This window comes from Pongo pygmaeus, chromosome 22 (assembly GCF_028885625.2).
Source record: "Pongo pygmaeus isolate AG05252 chromosome 22, NHGRI_mPonPyg2-v2.0_pri, whole genome shotgun sequence".
Classification (NCBI taxonomy): domain Eukaryota; kingdom Metazoa; phylum Chordata; class Mammalia; order Primates; family Hominidae; genus Pongo; species Pongo pygmaeus.
The window spans coordinates 7,362,000-7,385,759 of NC_072395.2; positions in this window are offsets into that span (position 1 = coordinate 7,362,000).

A 23,760-nucleotide genomic window follows, 5' to 3' on the forward strand; every position below is an offset into this window, starting at 1 on the left:
TCAATTCCACATGCCACTCCGCATTCCATTCCACATTCCAGTACACTTTCCATTCCAATCCATTCCACATTCCATTCCACTTTCCATCCCATTCCATTCCACATTCTATTCCACATTCCCTTCCACATTCCATTCCATTCCATTCCAGATTCCTTTCCACATTCCAATCCATTCCATTCCACTTTCCATTACACATTCCATTCCATTCCATTCCACATTGATTCCACATTCCATTCCATTCTATTCCACATTCCATTCCACATTCCATTCCATTCCATTCCACATTCCATTCTACATTCGATTATACTCCTTTCCACATTCCATTGCATTCCATTCCACATTCCTTTCACATTACATTCCACGTTCTATTCCATTCCATTCCACATTGCATTCCGTGTTCCATTCCACATTCCATTACACGTTCCATTCCACCTTCCATTCCACGTTCTATTCCACCTTCCATTCCACGTTCCATTCCACTTTCCATTCCACATTCCATTCAACGTTGTATTCCATCCCATTCCGCGTTCCATTGCACCTTCCATTAAACATTGCATTCCATTCCATTCGATTCCATTCCAGTCCACATTCCATTCCATGCCATTCCACATTCCATTCTATTCCATTCCACATTCCATTTCATTCCATCCCACGTTCTATTTCATTCCATTTCATATTCCATTCCACATTCCATTTCATTCCATCCCACGTTCTATTTCATTCCATTTCATATTCCATTCCACATTCCATTTCACATTCCATTCCATTCCATTCCATTGCTTCCACATTCTATTCCATTCCAATCCACATTCCATTCCATTCCATTCCAGTTTCCATTCCATTCCACATTCCATTCCAATCCATTCAACACTCGATTCCTTTCCATTCCACATTCCATTCCACCTTCCATTCCATTAAATTCTGTTTCACATTCCATTCCACTTCATTCAACATTCCATTCCACATTCCATTCCATTTCATTTCACATTCCATTCCACCTTGCATTCCATTGCATTTCACATTCGATTCCATTCCATTCCACATTCCATTCCATTCCTTTCCACATTCCATTCCATTCCATTCCACATTCCAAAGCATTCCATTCCACATTCCATTCAACCTTCCATTCCATTCCATTCTATTCCACATTCCATTCCATTCCATTCTATTTCACATTCCATTCCATTCTATTACACTTTCCACTCCATTCCATTTCAGATTCCATTCCACATTCCATTCCACTTTCCTCTCGACGATCCATTGCATTCCATGCCACATTCCATTCCATTCCACATTCTATTCCATATTCCAATCCATTGCACTCTACTTTCCTTTCCATTCCATTGCACATTCCATTCCAGAATCCATTCCATTCCATTGCACATTCCATTCCACCTTCCATTAGGCGTTCCATTCCACCTTCCTTTCCATTCCATTCCACATTCCATTCCATATTCCATTCCATTCCATTCCCCATTCCATTTCATTCCATTCCACATTCCATTCCACATTTCATTCCATTCCATTATACATTCCATTCCACGTTCCATTCCAAGTTCCATTCCATTCCATTCCATGTTCCATTCCATTCCATTCCACGATCCATTTCATTCCATTCCACTTTCCTTTCCACATTCCATTTCACTTTCCATTCCATCTTCCATTCCATTCCATTCCATTCCACGTTCAATTCGATTTCCTTCCCCTTTGCATTCCATTCAATACCGCATTCCATTCCATTCCATTACATTCTATTCCACATTCCATTCTATTCATTTCCACATTCCTTTCCATTCCATTACTTTCCATTCCACTACTTTCCATTCCACTTACCATTCCATACCATTCTGCATTCCATTCCTTTCCATTCAATTACACCTTCCATTCCTTTCCTTTCCATATTCCGTTCCATTCTATTCCATTCCATTCCATATTCCATAAAATTCCATTCCATTCCACATTCCATTCCTTTCCATTGCACCTTCCATTCCCTTTCATTCCATTCCATTCCATTCCATTCCATTCCACATTCCTTTCCACATTCCATTCCTTTTCATTCCACATTGCATTCCCTTCCATTACACATTCCATTCCACGTTCCATACCATACCTTTCCACATTCCATTCCACATTCCATTCCACTTTCCATTCCACGTTCCATTCCACGTTCCATTCCATTCCATTCCACATTCCCTACAATTCCATTCCAATCTATTCCATTCCGGATTCTATTCCATGCCAATCCACATTCTATTCCACATTTCTTTCTTTCCACTCCACATTACATTCAACATTACATTCCATGTTTCATTCCATGTTCCTTGCCACGTTCCTTTCCACGTTCCATTCCATTCCATTCCACGTACCATTCCACATTCAATTCCATTCCATTCCACGTTCCATTCAATGTTCCATTCCACATTCCATTCCACGCTCCATTCCACATTCCATTCCACATTCCATTCCATGTTCCATTGCAAGTTTCATTCCACATTCCATTCCATTCGATTCCTTTAAACTTTCCAATCCACATTCCATTCAATTACTTTCCACATTCCATTCCATTCCATTCCACATTCCATTCCATATTCCTGTCCATTTCATTCCACATTCCATTCCACATTTGATTATACTCCTTTCCACATTCCATTCCATTCCATTCTACATTCCTTCCACATTACATTCCACGTTCTATTCCATTTCATTCCACGTTCCATTCCACCTTCCATTCCATGTTCCATTCCACGTTCCATTCCACCTTCCCTTCCACGTTCCATTCCGCCTTGCATTCCACGTTCCATTCTACGTTCCATTGCACGTTCTATTCCTTTCCATTCCACTTTCCATTCCACCTTCCATTAAAGATTGCATGCCATTCCATTCGATTCCATTCCAGTCCACATTCCATTCCATGCCATTCCACGTTCCATTCTGTTCCATTCCAGGTTACATTCCATATACCATTCCACATTCCAATACATTCCTATCGAAGTTCAATTCTATTGCATTCCATGTGCCATTTCATTCCATCCCACGTTCCATTTCATTTCATTTCAAATTCCATTCCGCATTTCATTTCCCATTCCATTCCATTCCATTCCATTTCTTCCACATTCCATTCCATTCCAATCCACTTTCCATCGCATTCCATTCCAGTTTCCATTACATTCCACATTTCATTCCACATTGCATTCTATTTCATCCCACATTCCATTCCACTTTCCATTCCATTCCATTCCACATTCTATTCCATTCCATTCCACCTTCCTTTCTATTCCATTCCACACTCCATTCCATTCCATTCCACATTCCATTCCATTCCATTCCATTCCATTCCACATTCTATTCCCTTGCATTCCACATTCCATTCCATTCCATTCCACATTCCATTCCACTTTCCATTCCACATCCCATTCCACATTCCCATTCCATTTTCTATTACATTACATTCCACATTCCATTCTACATTCCATTCCATTCCACATTCCATTCTATTCCATTCCTTTCCACGTTCCTTTTCATTGCGTTTCACTTTCCTTTCCACATTCCATTTCACATTTCATTCCACATTCCATTTCACTTTCCGTTCCATTCCATTCCATTCCATTCCACACTCCATTCCATTCCATTCCCCATTCCATTCCATTCGATTCCATTCCATTCCCCATTCCATATCAATCCATTCCATTCCGCATTCCATTCTTTCCATTCCACTTTCCACCCCGTTCCATTTCACATTCCATTGCATTCCATTCTACATTCCATTCCACATTCCTTTCCCTTCCATTGTAAATTCCATTCCATTATATTCCTTTCCATTCCACATTTCGTTCCAATTTCCACTCCAGGTTCCATTCGACGTTCCATTCCATTCCATTCCACATTCCATTCCATGCCATTACAGTTTCCATTCAGCTTTCCATTCCACTTTACATTCCGTTACATTCCACATTGCATTCCACATTCCACTCCACATTCCATTCCATTCCATTCCACATTGTATTACACATTCCATTCCAGATTCCATTCCTTTGCATTCCACATTACATTCCACATTCCATTCCTTTGCATTCCACATTCAAATCCACATTTCATTCCATTCCACATTCCATTACACATTCCATTCCACCTTCCATTCCATTGCATTCCACATTCCATTCCACATTCCATTCCTTTGCATTACACATTCCAATCCACATTCCATTCCATTGTGTTCCGCATTCCATTCCATTCCATTCCATTCCATTCCACGTGCCATTCCATTCCACTGCATTCCACATTTCATTCCATTCAATTCCACATTCCATTGCATTCCATTCTGTTCCACGTTGAATTTCATTCCATTCCACATTCCATTCCGTTCCATTCCAAATTCCATTCCATTCCATTCCACATTCCATTTCATTCCATTCCATTCTGTTCAGCATTTCATAGCAATCTGTTCCTTTCCACATTCCATTACTTTCCGCATTCCATTCCATTGCATTCCACATTCCATTCCTCATCGCTTTCCTTTCCATTCCACTTTCCCCTCCACGTTCCTCTCCACGTTCCTTTCCACGTTCCATTCTACTTTCCGTTCCACATTCCATTAGAGATTCCATTCCATTCCTTTCCACATTCCATAACATTTCTTTGCATTCCATTCCACATTTCATTCCATTCAATTCCACATTCCATTCCACATTCCTTTCCATTCCATTCCATTCCATTCCACATTCCATTCCATTCCATTCCATTCCATTGCATTCTATTCCATTCCATTCCATTCCGTTCCATTCCGTTCCATTCCTTTCTACTTTGCATTCCATATTCAATTCTTTTAGATTCCTTTCCACATTCGATTCCACTGCTTTCCTGATTCCTTTTCATTCCATTCCACATTCCATTCCACATTCCAGTCCATTCCATTCCACATTCCATTCCACATTCGATTACACTCCTTTCCACCTTCCATTCCATTCCATTCTACATTCCTTCCACATTACATTCCACATTCCATTCCATTCCATTCCACGTTCCATTCCACCTTCCATTCCACGTTCCATTCCACGTTCCATTCCGTTCCATTCCACAGACAGCACACAAATAAATATAGCATATTATTAATTTATAACTCATTGGGTGGGATTTATAAAATTACAGTAAATACAGTCTTTACTCCACTATAGACTTTAAATTAAACCAGTTTATGTTAGGATTCAGACTTTATTTATCTTCCTTAGTTGCATATGTCTATATTTTCATATTAGCAGATATTAGCTACATTTAAAGATAGTATACATATATTTCTTTTTCTTTTGTAGAGATGAAGTCTCTCTATGTTGCCCAGGCTGGTCTCAAATTCCTGGTCTCAAGTGATCCTCCTGCCTTGGCCTCCCAAATTGCTGAGATTATAGGCATGTGCCGCCATACCAGGTTAGTATACGTATTTTGTTAAAATAATATAAATATTATAATATAGTACAATATAATAAAATATGTAGGAGATATCACTCAGAAAACAAGTTTATTGAAAATGTAGGCGAAGATAGTGAGTAAATTAATGAATTCCCTGTGGCTAAATCCACTAAGTATGACTCAGCTTGTGTAGCCATTGCTGAGGATGTATAAATTATATTGAACTTGATGTTGACAGGGTGCAAATTATTTTGCATGCATTTTACAGAAAGGACCCAGCCTCAACTTTTTTTTTTGGCATTATGAGAATTGAAATAAAGACATTTATATAGGAGTTAAGAAGAAATCATTTAGGCAGATGGTAAGGATATGGAAGTCCTTAGTAAGGCTTTTCTCTTTAATGAAAAGCAGCCCCAAATCATTTTCTAACAAAGAGCAGTCTGTAATATTGAGCTGCATTCGAGCTGCAGACATAGACAAGCCAGCTGGGAGGTTGTACGGGTGAATGCTGGCAAAACCTACGGACTAGACACCTTCAAGATGGCGGCTCCATCTTCCCGGCAGGAACTAGGGACTAGACACCTTCAAGATGGTGGCTCCATCTTCCCGGCAGGAAGTAGGGGCTAGACACCTTCAAGATGGCGGCTTCATCTTCCTGGCAGGAACTAGGGTCTAGGCATGTTCAAGATGGTGGCTCCATCTTCCCTCCTCTTTGTCAACCACATGTACAGTAAGAAAAGCCGACAACATGGCGCCGATCAACTGGAAATGCCATTTGATTAAGATGAGGGTGGGGTGACCGGCTTTCCCCACGCACTCTGTGGATGTCATACATGATGGAACCAATCTTTGAGCTCTATGTAAATTAAACACGGCCTTCACCAGCCTGACTATAAAGTCTGCAGAGGTCAGGTGCCTCCCCCCCTTTTGGCTCTCTTTCTCTCTCTGTCTCTCTCTCTCTTTCCCTCCCCTTCCCTCCTTCCTTCCCTCCCTCTCCCTCCCTTCCTCCTTCCCTCCTTTCCTCTCCCTCCCTTCCTCTACCTCCCTTCCTCTACCCCTCCCCCTTTCTCTCTCTGTCTCTGTCTCTGTCTGTCTCTCTGTCTCTCTCTCTTGCAAGGAGCTGCTCTCCTCCTTTCTTCTGTTGGGACGTGTGTGTCTGACTGTCTTTCTGTCTCTCTCTGTCCCTCTGTCTCTATCTCTGTCCCTCTGTCTCTCTCTCTGTCTCTCTCTGTGTCTTTCGGTCTGTCTCTCTCTCCCTCTCTGTCCATCTCTCTCTCTGTCTGTTTCTCTCTCTCGCTCTCTCTCTCACAAAGAGCTGGTCTCCCCTCTCCTTTCTTCTGTTTGGACGTGTGTGTGTGTGTGTCTGTCTGTCTGTCTCTCTGTCTCTCTCTGTCCCTCTGTCTCTCTGTATATCTCTCGGTCTGTCTCCCTTTCTGTCTCTCTCTCTCTCTGTCTCTGTCTCTCTCTCTCTCTCTCGCAAGGAGCTGCTCTCCTCTCTCCTTTTTTCTGTTCAGACCTGTGTGTGTGTGTCTGTCTGTCTGTCTCTCTGTCTCTCTCTGTCCCTCTGTCTCTCTCTCTGTCTCTCTCTTTTTCTATCGCAAGGAGCTGCTCTCCTCTCTTCTTCTTTTTGGACCTCTCTACTTGTGTGTGTCTGTGTGTATGTGTGTCTTCCTCTCTCTCTCTCCCTCAAGGAGCTGCTGTCCTCTCTCCTTTCCTCTGTTCGGACCTCTGTGTGTGTGTGTGTGTGTGTGTGTGTTTGTCTCTCTGTCCCTTTGTGTGTCTGTCTCTCTGTTTCTCTCTCTGTGTCTCTCTCTGTATTTCTGTGTGTGTGTGTCTGTCTCTCTGTCTCTGTCTGTCTCTGTCTCCCTCTCTCTCTCTTTCCCTCACAAGGAGCTGCTCTCCTATCTTTTCTCCTGTTCGGACTTCTGTGTGTGTGTTGTCTGTCTCTCTATCTCTGTCTGTCTGATGGTCTCTCTCTGTCTCTGTCTCTGTCTCTCTCTATCTGTCTCTGTCTTTCTCACAAGGAGCTGCTCTCCTCTCTCCTTTCTTCTGTCCATGAAACTTTTCACTCTTTAACCCATCCACATCTGTCATCTGTCCCTGTCCTCAATTCTTTCTCAGTATGAGACAACGAACTCCAGGTTATATACCCCAGACAACGAAGCCTTTTCCAACACCAGGAGTCTTAGCTAGAAAAAGTGAGTGTATCTAATCATCAGCAATTGCTACTGATGACAGAATAAAACAAATTATGCCAAGATATTTAGAGAGGTTTATTCTGAACCTATATGAGCACCTGTGCTCCAGGGTTACATGGTCTCAAGAGATCCTGAGAAGGTGTCTTGAGGAGGTCTTGTTACAGTTCCATTTTTATTTATTTATTTATTTATTTTTTAATTGAGATGGAGTCTCACTCTGTCATCCAGGCTGGAGTGCAATGGCATGATCTCGGCTTACTGCAATGTCTGCCTCCAGGGTTCAAGCGATTCCCCTGCCTCAGACTCCTGAGTAGCTGGGATTACAGGCCCCCGCCACCACATCTGGGCATTTTTATATTTAGTAGAAACGGTCAGTGTGGTCTTGAACTGAACTCAGTTGATTTGCCAGCCTCAGCCTCCCAAAGTGCTGGGATTACAGGTGTGAGCCACCGCGCCCGACCTACAGTTCTGTTTTATATATTTCAGGGAGACAGGAATTGTAGGTAAAATCATAAATCAATACATAGAAGGTATACCTTGTTTTGGCCCTAAAGATGAAACATCTCAAAGTGGGTTCCTATGAGTCATAGGTGGGCTTTAGGGATTCTTTAGTTGGCAATTATGTTTTATGTATAAAACATAAAAATGTAAGGCTGGGCATGGTGGCTCACGCCTGTAATCCCAGCACTTTGGGAGGGTGAGGCGGGTGCATCATCTGAGGTCAAGAGTTTGAAACCAGCCTGGCCAATATGATAAAACCCCGTCTCTACTAAAAATACAGAAATTAGCTGGGCCTGTAATCCCAGCTACTTGGGAAGCTGGGGCAGGAGAATCACTTGAATCCAGGAGGTGGAGGTTGCAGTGAGCTGAGATTGTGCCACTGCACTCCAGCCTGGGTGACAGAGTGAGGAAAGAAAAGAAAAAAAGGAAGGAAGGAAGGAAGAAAGAAAGAAAGACAAAAATGAAAGAATGAAAGAAAGAAAGAAAAAGAAAAGGAAGGAAGGAGAGGAAGGAAAAAGAGAGAAAGGAAGAGAAACAAAGGAAAGAAAGAAAAAACAAAGAAGGAAGGAAAGGAAGGGTAGGGAAGAGAAGGGAGAAGGGAAAGGAAGAAAGAAAAGAAAGAGAGAAAGGCAAAGAAAAGAAAGAAAAAGAAAGAAAGGAGAGGAAGGAAAAATAAAAAGAAAGGAAAGAAAGAGAGGGAAGGAAGGGAAGTGTAAGGAAGAGAAGGGAGAGGGGAAAGAGAGGAATGAAGGAAAGAGAAAGAGGGAAGGAAAGAAAGAGAGAGAGAAGGAAGGAAGGAAAGAGGAAGGAAAAGGAAGGAAAGAAGGAAATATTTTGTAGACGCAGCGATATGGTTTGGCTGTGTCCCCACCCAAATCTCAAATTGCAGCTCCCAAAGTTCCCACGTGTCATCGCACTTACCCAGTGGGCAGTAACTGAATCACAAGGGCAGGTCTTTCCCTTGCTGTTCACATGATAGTGAAGATGTCTCACGAGATCGGATGGTTTTATAGAGGGCAGTTCCCCTGCACACGCTTTCATGATTGTGAAGCCCTCCTCAGCCATATGGAACTGTGAGTCCATTAAACCTCTTTCCTTTATCTTTTACCCAGTATCAGGCCGGGCGCAGTGACTCATGCCTGTCATCCCAGCACATTGAGAGGCCGAGGCAGGAGGATCACCTGAGGTCGGGAGTTCAAGACCACCCTGCCTAACACGGAGAAACCCTGTCTGTACTAAAAATACAAAATTAGCTGGGCGTGGGGGCACGTGCTTGTAATCCCAGCTGCTCAGGAGGCTGAGGCAGGGGAATCACTTGAACCCGGGTGGCGGAGGTTGCAGTGAGCAGCGATGGCAGCATTGCACTCCAGCTTGGGTGACAAGAGCGAAACTCCGTCTCAATCAATCAATCAATCAATCAATAACCTAGTTTCAGGTATGTCTTTGTTAGCAGCCTGAGAACAGAGTTATATATACAGAGTCTTGCTATGTTGCCCAGGCTGGTCTCAAACTTCTGGGGTAAGTGATGCTATCACCTCAACCTCTGAAAGTGATGGGATTACAGGCATGAGCCACCATGCCCAGCCTCCATGAGTCTGATTTTAACCCATCTCTTTTGTATTTCTCAGTCCTTGTCCACACATCTCATCACACACGTGCGCAGCAAACAGACATGCCGTGTGAACCTAGGCACAGCTCTCCAAGAGAACTCTAGTCAACTTGTCGTCTGTGGGACATCGGCTGTATTTCTGTTCCTTTCCTTCTTTTCTGTCTCTTTCTCCTATTTCCCAAAACTCCGTTGTGTTTCTGATTTGTTTACATCGCTTTCGGCAAAAGGAAAACACAATGGTAAGTGGGGTTTATAAATCTATCTTCGTTATCAAGGGAAGATTGAAACGGCATGGAGGCAAATGAAATTAACCTTGCATGTGACACGCCGTTGACAAAACGCTGATAAGTGCAGAAAGACTGTTTAGAAGGAAACATAAGTCCAAAAAAAAAAAGAAAAAATAAAGGATCTTAATCATGGTTTAAGCTTATCTGATGGATTTCAACAGAAACACATCAAGTCTAATCGAATGTTTACGTGCACTTTTGATGGTTTCTGCATTCTGTGTGATGAGATAACGTTTAAAAAAAAGTTGAAACGCAAGGAACTCAAGGATTCTTCTAAAGGGAGAGTGGAGTTTACTACATTCAACATGGACGGCTTCTCTTCTGTATTTCAACAGGGTTATCATCTGCGAATTTGGAGATTCTCTGAGAGCTTCACGGCATCCTGGGTGTCAAACTCTTTCAAAATTCATACTTTAAACTATCTGACAACATGGGATTGGGTTTTGGCGTTCTCTAGGTCTACTGAGAGAGGTTCTGGAATGCAATTTAACTTTAAATGCCTGCCTATCATCTATCTATCTATCTAACATCTATCTGTCTTTCAATCATCTATCCATTCATCTCATCTATCTACCTACCTATCTATGTATTCATCCATCACATCTATCTATCCATCCATCCATCCATTCATCCTTCCATGTATCCATCTATGTGTCTATCTGTGAATCTATCTATCTATCTATGTATCTATCTATCATCTATATCTATCTATCTATCTACCTATCTATCTATGTATCTATCTATCTAGTCATCCATCTCATCTATCTTCCTATCTATCTATGTATCATCTATCTACTTACCTATTTTCTATCATCTGTCAATCAATCTATCTATAGATCCAGCATCTATCTACCTTATCTGTTATCTATCCATCGTGTGTCCATCTATCTACTATCACCTATCAATCTGTCATCTACCATCTGTTTATCTACCCATCTCATCATCTGTCTATCAACTACCCATCCATCTTGATTTATCTATCTATCTATCTATCTATCTTTTTTTGTTTTTTTTTTTTTAGACAGAGTCTCGCTCTGTCGCCCAGGCTGGAGTGCAATGGCACAATCTTGGCTCACTACAAGCTCCACCTCCTGGGTTCACACCATTCTCCTGCCTCAGCCTCCCGAGTAGCTGGGACTACAGGCGCCCACCACCGTGCCCAGCTAATTTTTTGTATTTTTAGTAGAGACGGGGTTTCACTGTGGTCTTGATCTCCTGACCTCGTGATCCGCCCGCCTTGGCCTCCCAAAGTGTTAGGATTACAGGTGTGAGCCACCGCGCCCTGCCCTATCTATCTATCTGTCTATCTATCATTTATCCATCCATCACATCTCTTTATCTACCCATTCATCTTATCTATTTGTCTATTTACCTATAATCGGTCCATCCATTTCATCTATCTATCTATCTATCTATCTATCTATCTACCAACCTATCATCTATCTATCCATTCATCTATGTATATCTATCTATCTGTCTATGTGTCTATCTATGTATCTATTATCTATCTTTCCACTATCACTAATCTATCATCTATATATCCACCTATATCATCTATCATCTCTCCAGTCATGTCATCTATCATCCATCTATCTATGTATCTATGTATGTATGTGTCTATCTATCTATCTATCTATCTATCTATCTATCTATCATCTATCTATCATGAACCCAAAATATCTGAGACAGGTTTCAATCAATTTAGCAAGTTTATTTTGCCAAGGTTAAAGACACACCCATGAGACGGCCTCAGGAGGTCCTGACGAGAGGTGTTCAAGGTGGTTGCGGCACGGCTTGGTTGTATACATTTTAGAGAGACATGAGCCATCAATCAATATGTGATATTGTAAGCTGTGCATTGGTTTGGTCCGGAAAGGTGAGACGGCTCAAAGTGAGGAGGGGGCTTATAGGTGATAGGTAGGAATTCCCTAGTGGACAGATTGTGAGGGACATATGTGATCTTTATATCTCTGTAGCGATCTTATTTATGAATAAAATAGGAGGCAGGTTTGCCTGATGCAGTTTTCATATTGACTTTTTCCTTTGGATTAGTGATTTTGGGGTCCTAAGATTTATTTTTCTTCCTATCAATCAATCTATCTATCCATCCATCCATCTATTCATCCTTCCATCTATCCGATTATGTATGCATGTATGTATGTATGTATGTATATATGTATGTATGTATCTATCTGTCTGTCCATCCATCCATCTATTCATGTATGTATGTATGTATCTATCTATCTATCTATCTATCTATCATCTGTCTATCTTTCTATCTATCTGTCTGTCTGTCTGTCTGTCTGTCTATCCATCCATCCATCTATGCATGTATGTATGCATGTATCCATCTATCCATCTATTCATCTATGTAAGTATGTATGTATGTATGTATGTATCTATCCATCCATCCATCCATCCATGTATGTATGTATGTATGTATCTATCTATCCATCCATCTATCCATCTATGTATCTGTGTATGTGTCTGTCCATCCATCCATCCATCTATTCATGTATGTATATATCTATCCATCCATCCGTCCATCCATCTATCCATCTATGTATGTATGTGTGCATCTATCTATCTATCTATCCATCCATCTATCCATCTATGTATGTATGTATGTATGTATGTGTCTGTCCATCCATTCATCCATCTATTCATGTATGTATGTATCTATCCATCCATCCATTTATTCATCTATGTATGTATATATGTATCCATCCATCCATCCATCTATCCATGTATGTATATATGTATCCATCCATCTAACCATCTGTGTATGTATGTATGTATCCATCCATCCATCCATCCATCTATCCATGTATGTATATGCGTATGTATGTATGTATGTATCCATCCATTCATCCATCTATCCATGTTTGTATATGCGTATGTATGTATGTATCTATCCATCTACGTATGTATGTATGTGTCTGTCTATCCATCCATCCATCCATCTATCCATGTATTTATGTATCTATCCTTCCATCCATCTATGTATGTATGTATCTATCCATCTATTTATGTATGTATGTGTCCGTCTATCCATCCATCCATCCATCCATCCATCTATCCAAGTATTTATGTATCTATCCTTCCATCCATCTATGTATGTATGTATATATTTATCTATCCATCATCTACCATCTATTTATCTGTCTCATCTATCTTTCTATTTATCGTGTATCTATCAATCATCTATCCACCCATCTCTTGCCCCTCCCCGTGTGTATGTACTTGCGTACTTACCTATCTATGGCAACCAGAGATATTTTACCGCCAGGAGATATTTTGCAAATATCTGGTGACAATTTTGGTTGTCACAACTGGGGAGGGGGTGGTCCTGGCACCTGGTGGGTGAAGCCCAGGGTCTCTGCTCAACACCATACAGTGCCCAGGACAGCCCCACCACAGAGAATCCTCCATCCCCAAATGTCAGCAGAGCCTGGGCTGAGAGACTCTGAAATAGACAAGCATTAACTTCTCTCAGCTCTAGATTTGATAACTCTACAAAATGTCTGTTCCCTGCCACCTTCTCTGATTTTTCACTATTACAGTTCCCCCAAATAGAACACTGTAACTAACCACAATCACAAATATACTCAGAGCTAAAGCCTCATGGCCCCTATTGAGGAAAAACAGGACCCAAGAAACAATTCCTGACATCCAGCTGACCCTTACAGGTTTTGCTAGGACATTCAGAAGTCACTGTGGCTGTCCCCAGGGGCCCAGAGTCATTGTGAGAAGCTCAGAGAAGCTGGGGACCCCACGGATGGCAGCTGGGCATGGGGTCCTGCTTTGTGCAAAAGTCTTTTAAATTCAAATCTCCCCCCATCCCCTGGGCTGTAAAATCCCTCCTCCTGCCAGTAACACAGCTCTCCCTGGATTTACAGCTGCAATGTTTACCACCAGCCTGCTGAGCTCAGAGCTTAGAGCAAGGCTTACCCTTTCAGAGCGAGTTTTCTTTTTTATTTTATTTTATTTTATTATATCATTTTATTATTATTACGCTTTAAGTTCTAGGGTACATGTGCACAATGTGCAGGTTAGTTACATATGTATACATGTGCCATGCTGGTGTGCTGCACCCATTAACTCGTCATTTAGCATTAGGTATATCCCCTAAAGATTTCCCTCCCCCTCCCCCCACCCCTCAACAGTCCTCGGTGTGATATTCCCCTTCCTGTGTCCATGTGTTATCATTGTTCAATTCCCACCTATGAGTGAGAATATGCGGTGTTTGGTTTTTTGTTCTTGTGATAGTTTACTGAGAATGATGATTTCCAATTTCATCCATGTCCCTACAAAGGACATGAACTCATCATTTTTTATGGCTGCATAGTATTCTATGGTGTTTATGTGCCACCGAATTTTCACGAGGCCAGTCTACTTTCCAAGCAGAGACTCTAAGAATGCCTTCTAAGCTGTGCCGTAACTGTCCAAGTGGTTCTTCCTGCCTGCTGAATAAAGACTCACAGCATTGCTGTAGACAAAGGATTTAAGAGAGAGAAGGCCGGCCATGCCATGCGGGAGGTGGAGTACCTACTCAAATCTCAGAGATAGAGGTTTTTCAAACGCAGTGTTGTTACCAGAAAGGGGTCTTGATCCAGACCTCAAGAGAGGTTCCTGGTTCTTGCACAAGAAACATTCAGAGTGAGGTCATAGAGTAAAGTGAGAGCAAGTTTGTGAAGAAAGTAGAGGGGCCAGGCACGGTGGTTTGAGCCTGTAATCCCAGAATTTTGGCAGGCTGAGGCAGGTGGATCGCCTTAGGTCAGGAGTTCGAGACCAGCCTGGCCAACATGGTGAAACCCTGTCTCTACTAAAAATACAAAAATTAGCTGGTCGTGGTGGGCGCCTGTCATCCCAGCTACTTGGGAGTCTGAGGCAGGAGAATCGCTTGGATCAGAAAGGCAGAGGTTGCAGTGAGCAGAGACATTGTCACTGTAATCCAGCCCGGGTGACAGAGCAAGACTGTCCCCCAAAAAAAAGAAAAAAGGAAGAGAAATAATGAAAAATTTTAAAAATAGCATAAAATGGAAATTTGAAATATAAAACATATAAATATGAATACATATAAATACAAATAATATAACAAATACATATAACAATACATATAATATAAATATAATTTAATTATACTTTAATTTTATTTATATTTTATTTTAATTGTATGTTAACCTTATAAAACATAATGTAATAAATACATAGGAATATAGATATGTATATACATATAATGTACATATAATAAATATAATTTTAACTTTATATTTTAATTATATTTTAATTATAAAATATAGTAAATACATATAAATACATAGAAATACAAATACATGTATACATATAATATAATGTAAATACATATAACAAATATAATTTTAATTGTATTTATATATTATTTTAATTATATTTTAATTATCTCATCAAATATAATAAATACCTATAGTATTTACATATAAATATAAATACATATATACATATAATATAATGTAAATACATGTAATAAATATAATTTTAATTTTATTTATAGATTATTTTAATTATATTTTAATTATCTCATCAAATATAATATAATAAATACCTATAATATGTACATAGAAGTATAAATACATATATACATATAGTATAATGTAAATACATATAGTAAATGTAATTTTAATTTTATTTATATTTTATTTTAATTATATTTTAATTATCTTATAAAACAATAAATACATATAATATAAATACAGAAATATAAATACATGTATACACATAATGTAATGTGAATACATATAATTTTAATTTTATTTATATTTTATTTTAATTATATTTTAATTATCTTATAATATATAATAAATAAATATAGACATAAATATAAATACATATATAATAATGTAAATACATATAAGCATATAATTTACTTTTAATTTTATTTGTATTTTTTAGTTTGATTTTAATTATCTTATAAAATGTAAATACATGTAATATAAATACATATAAATATAAATACATATATACATATAATATAATGTAAATACATAATAAATACAATTTAATTTTAATGTTATTTATATTTTACTTTGTATTTCAATTATTTTATAAAATATAATACATATGCATATAAATATAAGTACATATCCGTATAAAAATGGCTGTGATCATCGCAAGGAAATATCAAATGCCCAGGAGTAAAGTCAATAATAAACAACCTGAGTGACTAGAGAGGCAACTGCTAGTCTTGCAGGCACGTGAAAGAATCCTTTGAGTAGAGAAGGCGGGAAATGCAGAAGAAAAACATCTTGAGGTCCCCAAAATCACAAAACTAAAGGGAAAATGGAAGCTGGAAACCGAGGAGGGTAAAGCTGCCTCCCGTTCTATTCAAAGTCACCTCTGAGATGGAGGCCCCCTCGCTGCTTTCAGTTGTCTCTACCTCTCTTGACAGAACTAATATACCTCTTCTACATATATTGATGGAGACCTTATGTCTCCCTAAAGTGTATGAAGTCAAGATGTGCCTCATCCACTTTGGCCCCATGTCACTAGGACCTCCTGAGGCTGTGTTATGGGTGCACGTACTCAACTTTGGCAAAATAAACTTTCTAAATGAACTGAGACCTGTCTCGGATATGGTGAAACCCGGTCTGTAGTAAAAATTCAAAATTAGCTGGTTGTGGTGGGCGCCTGTCATCCCAGCTACTCGGGAGGCAGAGGCAGCAGAACCGCCTGGATCAGAAAGGCAGAGGTTGCAGTGAGCATAGACCTTGTCACTATACTCCAGTCTCGGTGACAGAGCTGTCACCTGTGGTGTAACTGTCCAAGTGGTTCTCCCTGCCTGCTCAGGAAGCTCAGGAAGGGTACTCAGGAAGCAAATGAAAGAAGGCTTTGGCCAGGTGCGGTGGCTCATGCCTGTAATCCCATCACTTTGGGAGGCTGAGGCAGGCGGATCACCTGAGGTCAGGAGTTCGAGACCAGCCTGGCCAACATGGCGAAACCCTGTATCTACTAAAAATACAAAAATTAGCCAAGCGTGGTGGTGGGCGCCTATAATCCCAGCACTTTGGGAGGCCAAGGAGGGCGGATCACCTGAGGTCAGGAGTTCAAGACCAGCCTGGCCAACATGGCAAAATCCCATCTCTAGTAAAAATACAAAAATTAGCCAGGCATGGTGGCTCACACCTGTAATCCCAGCACTTTGGGAGGCTGAGGCGGGCGGATCGCCTGAAGTCAAGAGATTGAGACCAGCCTGGCCAACGTGGTGAAACCCCGTCTGTACTAAAAATACAAATATTAGCTGAGAGCAGTGGTGGACATATGTAGTCACAGCTACTCAGGAGACTGAGTCAGGAGAATCGCTTGAATCCTGGAGGCAAAAGTTGCAGTGAGCTGAGATGACGCCATTCATTGCACTCCAGTCTGGGCCACAGAGCGAGACTCTGTCAAAACAAAATGGAACAAAAATAATGCTTTAAGAAGTGGGCGGATCACAAGGTCCAGAGATTGAGACCATCCTGGCTAACACAGTGAAACTCCATCTCTACTAAAAATACAAAAAATTAGCCGGGTGTTATGGCAGGCACCTGTAATCCCAGCTACATGGGAGGCTGAGGCAGGAGAATGGTGTGAACCCAGGAGGTGGGCAGTGAGCTGAGATCACGCCACTGCAGTCCAGCCTGCGCGACACAGCAATACCCCATCTCAAAAAAAAAAAAAAAAAGAATAAAAAGTAGAGAAGCCTGTGGTCCCGTGGGATGTATAGATTTCATTTTGTAAATATATCAGTATTTCCCAAATTAAAATACAGCCTTAATCCCTGCAGAAACTTTCTTTTTCAGGTCTGGAAATCAGTACACTGATTTCCAAATGTTTCTGTAGAAACATTAGCATGGCTAACATGGTGAAACCCTATCTCTACTAACAATACAAAATATTGGTTGGCCGTGGTGGCAGGTGCTTGTAATCACAGCTACTCGGGAGGCTGAGGCAGGAGAATCACTGGAACCCAGGAGGCAGAGGTTGCAGTGAGCTGAGATCGCGCCACTGCACTCCAGCCTGGGCGACAGACCTAGACTCTGTCTCAAAAAATAAATAAAAAAATAAATAAATAAATAAAATAAAATAAAATAAGAATCCCCTGTCCCTTCCTTTTGTGGTTCAAGACACCGGGTGTGACGTTTGCAATGCAACAGAACCAGGTATAACTGGTGAGTCTTTCCACATCCTGGTCATGGAGGTCTTCATACCTCAGAAGGAAAAGTTATCTTTATTTATTTATTTCCTAAAGTTCTCTTTATTTATTTATTTATTTTCCAAAGTTCTCTTGATTTATTTCTTTATTTCCTAAAAACCAGCGAAAATCAGGTCTCAGCAAGAACAGACAAGAAACTCCTTTATAAAGATAATAATCAATGAAAGCTGTAAGGCAGCATCCCGTAAACAGACAGACAGATCAGTAACGAGAAGTAACACAAAGGGCCGGGCACGGTGGCTCACGCCTGTAATACCAGCACTTTGGGAGGCTGAGGCGAGCGGATCACGAGGTCAAGAGATCGAGACCATCCTGGCTAATGAGGTGAAACCCCGTCTCTACTAAAAATACAAAAAATTACCTGGGCGTGCTGGCGTGCACCTGTCATCCCAGCTACTCAGGAGGCTGAGGCAGGAGATTTGCTTGTACCCAGGAGGTGGAGGTGGCAGTGAACTGATATTGCACCACTGCACTCCAGCCTGGGCCACAGAGTGAGACTCCGTCTCAGAAAATAAAATAAAATAATAATAAGTAACACACTGAGAGTTTATGACGTGACAGAGGTGGTTTTTCAAATTTATTCCATTAAAAAAAATCCAAGATATCTGTGTGTCACAAAATATATACAAAATTAAAGGGAAGTTCAGAGACCACATGGAAAATACATTCTAAACAAAAGCATCATTAGTACACATGGGGCTGTTTCAAATCAAACATGAAGTTTCCCCCAGTGAAAAAGTCAAACGGTACAAAATAAATGGCCGGAATCAAAAGAACACGTTCGATTTCAATAAAGATTACAGAAATACTTTCTTTAAAACAAGGAGACCCCACTTGAATTTTCTATATTGCATAATGCTTTTGTGCCCTGAAGGTCCTCCAGAGGCCGCACACAACAAGAACATTTTTTGCTGGGAGAGGATTTTGTTGAAAACTCAGAAGCTTTGAAAATGCCCATTCTCTTGGCTGGGCGTGGTGGCTCACACCTGTCATCCCAGCACTTTGGGAGGCCGAGGTGGGCGGATCTCCTGAGGTCAGGAGTTCGAGACCAGCCTAGCCAACATGGTGAAACCCCGCCTCTACTAACAATACACAAATTAGCTGGGTGTGGTGTCAGGCGCCTGTAGTCCCAGCTACTCAGGAGGCTGAGGCAGGAGAATCTCTTAGAACCCGTGAGGTGGAGGTTGCATTGAGCCGAGATCGGGCCATTGCACTCCAGCCTGGGTGAGAAGAGGGAGACTGTCTCAAAAATATATATATAATAAAAATAAATAAATAAATAAAAATAAAATAGGCTGGGCGCAGTAGCTCACGCCTGTAATCCCAGCACTTTGGGAGGCCGAGGCAGTGCATCACCTGAGGTCAGGAGTTTGAGACCAGCCTGGCCAACATGGTGAAACCTCGTCTCTACTAACAATACAAAAATTAGCTGGGTGTGGTGTCAGACGCTTGTAATCCCAGCTACTCAAACGGCTGAGGCAGGAGAATCTCTTTGATTCTCCAACCGTGAGGTGGAGGTTGCGGTGAGCAGAGATCAAGCCACTGCACTCCAGCCTGAGTGTGAAGAAGGAGACTGTCTCAAGAAAAAATAATATAATAAAATAAACAAATAAAAAATAAAATAGGCCAGGCACAGTAGCTCACACCTGTCATCCCAGCACTTTGGGAGGCCGAGGTGGGCAGATCACCTGATGTCAGGAGTTTGAGAGCAGTCTGGCCAACACAGTGAAACCTTGTCTCTACTAAAAATACAAAAATTAGCTGGGCGTGGTGGTGTACATCTGTAATCTCAACTACTGGGGAGGCTGAAGGAGAAGAATCGCTTGAAGCCGGGAGGCGGAGCTTGCAGTGGGCCGAGATTGCACCACTGCACTCCAGCCTGGGCGACAAAAGTGAAAAAACAGAAATAAAAGAAAAGAAAAGAAAATGCCCATCCCATTGGATCCAGGCATTGCATTTTTTACTAAGTGTTACAAAGTCAAAATGAGCAAGGAGAAATCACAGCAAAAAGAAAATTATACAGTGCAAACATGCCCAAAATGAGAAGCATGTCTGTGTGGAAGGAGAGAAGAAGAGAAGATTTGTGGGGAAGAATTTTGTCTTTTTTATTGTGTAATTTAGAGATTTTCTACATGTATGGGTGAAAAATAGATATATGTAAAAATATAATATGTGAAAAATGGAATAAAATCACATATATGAAAAATAGAATTAAAAATGACGGGCTGAGTGTGGTGGTTCGTGCTGGTAATCCCAGCACTTTGGGAGACTGAGGCGGGGAGATAGCTTGAGCCTAGGAGTTTGAGGCCAGCCTGGGCAACAAATAATACAAAATAATAATCTCTACAAATAATACAAAAAAATTCATCCTCCTGCCTCAGCCTCCCAAGTAGCTGGGACTACAGGAGTGTGGAGTCCCAGGTACTTGGGTGTGGTGGCCCACACCAATGGTCCCGCCTAATTGGGAGGCTGAGGCAGGAGGATTGTTTGAGCCCAGGAGGTGGAGGATGCAGTGAGCTGTGGTCATGTCACTGCACTCCAGCCTGGGTGACAGAGCGAGACTCTGTCTTTAAAATAAAACAGCAGGCCAGGCGCGGTGGCTCATGCCTGTAATCCCAGCAATTTGGGAGGCCAAGGCAGGGGGATCATTCGAGGTCAGGAGTTCGAGACCAGCCTGGCCAACATGGCGAAACCCCATCTCTTCTAAAAATACAAAATTAGCCGGGCGTGGTGTCACACACCTGTAATCCCAGCTACTCAGGAGGCTGAGGCAGGAGAATCGCTTGAACCTGGGAGGCGGAGGTTGCAGTGAGGCAAGATCATGCCACTGCACTCCTGCGTGGTCTCCAGAGCGAGATTCCCTCTCAAAAAAATGTGCAGCGAGAGAGAAGGGAGAGACAGAGGAGCCAGGAGAACACATGAGGAATAGAGAATGGAAGAAAGAGGCTCAAGCTCACACCCTGGAGAAGGAGAGGAGCAGGCTTGGCCACCCAGAACCGTATCCACAGTGCAGAGAATGCTGTAGTTACAAGATACGAATAGGAATGTCTTGATCTCCTTACCTCAGTGAACATGGCAATGCATAGTTATCCTATTTATTTATTAATTATTATCATTATTATTTTGACACAGAGTCTTACCCTGTCACCCAGGCTCGAGTGCAATGGTGCCATCTCTGCTCACTGCAACCTCCGCCTCCCAGGTTTAAGCGATTCTCCTGCCTCAGCCTCTGGAGCAGCTGGGACTACAGTTGCGTGCTACTGCGCCCGGCTAATTTTTATATTTTTAGTAGAGGTGGGGTTTCACTATGTTGGCCAGGCTGGTCTCAAACTCCTGACCTCAGGGGATCTGCCCGCCTCGGCCTCCCAAAGTGCTGGGATGACAGGTGTGAGCCACCACACCCGGCCAGTTATCCCATTTAAATAAACAATTAAGTGTGCAGCAGTGGATGACTTCAGCAATGAGATAGAAGAGGACCGAGAGACCCAGAGGAGGTGAAGGAGATTTCATTCCAATTCCTCCTCCACGATGGCTGTCCGGCCTCCCCGCTTCCCTCAGAAGATGATGCTGAAATCCCGTTGTGTCTACTGTGATGGCAGATAGGGAACAGCCAGATTCTCAAGGTGTCCCCGGCCATATCTTTTCCCGTTTTCTCCTCGGACAGGCCATACCAGCGAGAGCGGAAATGCAGTTTTAATAAGACGGCCCCCCCAACCTATTTCTGAAGGCAGTTTGCGGGGTGACCTCAGTGTGGATTGTAAATATAGAACTCATATGTGCTGGGCTTCCTGACTGTAATTACCTATCAAAAGTTTCAGGGTTTCAATGAAATTCTTTATGAAGCATCAAGTGATCTCACGGCAGAGTCTCACCCCCACCTCTCCCTCTCTATATATTCCTGGGACAGAGAATTGATTCTCACGTTTCATAAACAGGACAGACAAGCGTATTTGGCATTTTAATCCCATCCCAAGGTGTTTGTGTGGAATTACTTTTCCTCATGGAATATTTCCTTTCTCCTCATGTGCTGGAGAACAGCTACCCACTACTCTCCAGGCAGTGTGGCAGGAGGAGAGAGAAGGGTTGGCTCTGCAAAATCCTTCATCTTGGCTGGGTGCGGGGGCTCACACCTGTCATCCCAGCACTTTGGGAGGGTGAGGCGGGTGGATCACCCGAGGTCAGGAGTTCGAGAGCAGCCTGGCCAACATGGTGAAACCCAATGTTGGGTGAAACCCCAGTTTGTTAAAAATAGAAAAAATTAGCCGGGCGTGGTGGCAGGTGCCTGTAATCACAGCTACTCTGGAGGCTGAGGCAGGAGAATCACTGGAACCCGAGAGGAGGAGGTTGCAGTGAGATGAGATCATGCCACTGCACTCCAGCCTGGGAGACAGGGCGAGGCTCTGTCTCAAAAAATAAAATAAAGTAAAATAAAATAAAATAAAGTAAAATAAAATAAAATAAAATAAAATAAAATAAAAAGAATCCACTGTCCCTTCCTTTTGTGGTTCAAGACACTGGGTGTGACGTTTGAAATGCAACAGAAGCAGGTAGAACTGGTGACTCTTTGCACGTTGTACTCATGCAGGTCTTCATACCTCAGAAGGAAAAGTTCACCTTATTTATTTTTTTTTTTTGAGAAGGAGTCTCGCTCTGTCAACCAGGCTGGAGTGCAGTGGCGCGATCTTGGCTCACTGCAAGCTCTGCCTCCTGGATTGACGCCATTCTCCTGCCTCAGCCTCCAGAGAAGCTGGGACCACAGGTGACCGCCACCACGCCCAATTAATTTTTGCATTTTTAGTAGACACAGGGTTTCACCATGTTGATCAGGCTGGTCTCGAAGTCCTGACCTCAGGCGATCTGCCCGCCTCAGCCTCCCAATGTGCTGGGATGACAGGCGTGAGCCACCTTGCCTGGCCGGACGTCCACTCTTAAATACAGGTGGACTTTCCAGGTTGACCCTTCTGGCTGGTGGACTTACAGGTGCAGCAAATCCCACTATTTCATTCCTTTCATTGCTTACATCTCCTATTGAGTTCTCAGAGTCCATTATATCATTCTCATGCCTTTGTGTCCTCATAGCGTAGCTCCTACTTATAAGTGAGAACATAATGATGATTGATTTTCCATTCCTGAGTTACTTCACTTAGAATCATGGCCTCCAGCTCCATCCAGGTTGCTGCAAATGCCGTCATTTCATTCCTCCTTATGGCTGAGTAGTATTTGGGGTAGATACCAAACTTCCAAGTGTCTTAGTCACTTTCAGGGCTGGGACTAGAGTGAGGCATTCATCTAGGGCAATAGATTTATTTCATTATTATTATCATTATTAATATTATTATTATTATCTGAGACGGAGTCTCGCTCTTGTTCCCCAGGCTGGAGTGCAGTGGCGCGATCTCAGCTCACTGCTACCTCCGCCTCCTGGGTTCAAGCAATTTTCCTTCCTCAGCCTCCTGAGTAGCTGGGATTACGGGCACCTGCCACCAACCCCAGCTAATTTTTGTATTTTTAATACAGATGGTGTTTCACCTTGTT